This window comes from Trachymyrmex septentrionalis, unplaced genomic scaffold, assembly GCF_001594115.1.
Source record: "Trachymyrmex septentrionalis isolate Tsep2-gDNA-1 unplaced genomic scaffold, Tsep1.0 scaffold7, whole genome shotgun sequence".
NCBI lineage: Eukaryota > Metazoa > Arthropoda > Insecta > Hymenoptera > Formicidae > Trachymyrmex > Trachymyrmex septentrionalis.
The window spans coordinates 806,639-809,910 of NW_017305884.1; positions in this window are offsets into that span (position 1 = coordinate 806,639).

A 3,272-nucleotide genomic window follows, 5' to 3' on the forward strand; every position below is an offset into this window, starting at 1 on the left:
TTTTTTTTTTAGATCAGTCAAAATGGGTCAAAATTATTGTGTTTTGTCTAAGAACCTTCTCAGCTTCAAGAAATTGAAATTGACACTGTACAAAATTGAAGAACAATATGAAATTATTATAAATTAAAAAATTTTAAAACTTAAAATTTAATAAAAATAAAATTCTATATAGAATTAAAAAAACAAAAATTAAAACTTACAAGAGATGTCTGATTGTATTTAGACTTTTGTCTCATCTTGTATATTTTGCATGTTCACATACACGCGCAATGTGTACTTTATGTCGAAGATCTCTGTAAAATATTTTTGAGTTATTTAAGGTCCCGTAATCATAAAAGTTGAGTTTATTTTGAGATAATATGCCCATTGAAATTTTTGATCAACATCATAAAGCACATATCAAAAATTTAGATTTGACAAAAGCTGGTTTTTTTTTATAAGAAATCTGCGGGGACCTTTTTCGATCAACAAAGAAAACGACTGCAACTCTGATCTTCATGTTCCCACTTAGTATAAAAATCACTCAGGATATCGATCATGTAACTTCTTCGCTAAGGTAAAAGTGAAAATTTTTTGCCACTGAAATTAATAGAAAACTTATTATTTTTCACATTTCCGCCTTAGGGAAAAAATTAGATGAAAGATACCTACGTGATTACATATATTTCCGAATTACAATTACGTTCAAGAATACGCGGACGTAAAAATTTGTTTTGTGTGTTGTTACATGAAATATCTGATATTTAATTTTGTAATCGAAGCGCGATTCACTTGCGGTCGATATCGAGGTAGTGAGAACGGAACTACCGTTAGGGAAGAAAGGCCAGAGAGAGAAAAGCGAGTATGTATCTTCTTTCTTCTTCCTTAACAGTTAATAGACACAAAGATAAATGAATGATAGTAACTTGAATGCAATTTGGACATGCTTAGGCAGATGGTCTTCGTTTCCTTACTGAAACCGCATTGGACTATGACGCGAGAAGCAAGAAGTGAATCCATGTGAACATTTTTCCTTTTCCTTTTTTTTATTTTATAGGTACATTGAAATGATTATTTCGTATGCCATTATTTGCGTACGATGTTGATTGAAGTTATAAAATCAAAGATAATGTATTAATTTCTTTCTTTTATTATATTCTGAATTAATATTTAATTTACAATTTAATTTATTTTTATTATATATACTGAATTGATTTAATTTGTAATTCAATTTATGTATACGTTCCATATTTTTAAAATAAATAATATGACAATTAATCAAAATTTACAATTGCTTATTAAACAAGAAAGAATTCTCGGTATCGATCTATATTATCAAAACTGTGAGGATGTACGAACAAATTAATTTCTTTTGACATAAAATACGTATAAATAATACGTATGTATAATACGTACATACATACGATTAATATAACGTACAGAAAAAAAATTCACATGAGTTCTCGTGTTTATTGTCATAATACAATATGGCTGCAGAGAAAACAGTAGAATTACTACCGTTAGCAATCATCGCGTTACGTATAACGTACGTTACAGTAAAGTATCATATCTGTTTTTTATTTCTACACTCTCTAAACTGATGCATACGGTGCAATAAATTAAAGTGAAATAAATATGTATACGTTTCTTTCACTTGAATTTTTATTGCATCGTGTGTACCAGGTCAAAAATTGTAAAAATAAAAAACAGACCTCATGATGGAACAAAATGAGGTGTATTATTCCCGTACGCACTCGTTCATAATAAATGGCCTATCAGGAATTGGTCACAAATGTTAAAAAATTATATAGCTGCTAATAGTTGGCGCTAAGTCAGCTATCAATGCTATGAAACGTTAATTGAAGATTAAACGGATTAGAAGTTCAAGATGCCGCGTTGCATAAAAAATTGAAGTCACACAGGCAGTACTACATATAAGAAACAAATTAAATTTTTTATCTTCTCAAAAAGAAAAATTGACATTTGTCAGCGGAAATTAATAAAAATCAGAAATGAGAAATTGACATTTTTGTGTTTATGATTAGCTTTTGATTGGCTGCCCCGACTCTATTGCTTCTATTATGCACACAGATACACTTTGTTTTTCCCATCATGACGTATATAACATATATATATATAACTGATATACATATAATTATAAATGCCGAAATGGCTATTGATAACATCGTAATTTGATTGAAATGTTATTAGATTATGCCGCTGAAATATTTGATATAATCAGCAATGTTACGTGATAAGTAATATTAGTGCTTTTGATGTATTCCATGAATTTAGAGATATAAGCATTTCTGAGATACAGGCAATGAAAATATTTATTATTTCTAAATATATAATTTCTATATCGTATATAATATAGCTATTCTAATTGGTTTCTATTTATTTTGATACCGTTTCTGCCGCATCTATTATTTTATTTGCGTTGTAGTCATTGATTTATTTCAATTTTCTTTTCGTCATTAACCTTTTTTTTCAAATTTTACTCTTTTATTTTTGATATTTCTTTTTGCCTGAAGAATGATTGACCTAAGAATGGAGTATTCCTTGCGCGGCAAATCAATTCACGCATCGTGCCTTCGAATAATTAGGAAGTATCTCTTGTATATTCTTAAACAACGTGTTATATATAATATACATATACATTTTACATATAATAATATATGTACACATAGGATAGAATATTTTAATATACTTATATCAATTATTATTTGTTTTTCATTTCAAAAGAAAAAAATGTTGATTAAAAGCTTCATAGCTAGAAGAAAATATATAATTATGATTTTTTTTTAATTACTCTGTTTGTCTCATCATTCTATGCATAGTCATTAAAGACAAACTTATTAAAAAAATAAGTATTTTATAAAGTATTTCATATTTTATATAAAAATATGTCAGAAAATATAAAATATGAAATATCTTAGAAACTATGAAAATTTGGTGAATTTATTTTAATATTTTTTACATTTCAGTCTAAAAAAATTGATTTATGTAAAAGCTATTAAAAATTATGTAAAATTTATATAAGTTAAAAAACATTTTATATAATTACTGAAATTTATATAAAAAAATCAAACGATTATCTCTCTAAAAAATATGACGTTAAGATTTGATAAAATATGTAATATAAAAATTAATGATATACATTTATTCTTTCCCCAAAATTATGAAATTTTAAAATCTAAAATTGTAAAGTTTATAGTATGAAATATTTTTTCTAAAGCAAGAAAAAATGAAATAATTAAGTTGATACATTAAAACAATCCACCTGTGAGTAT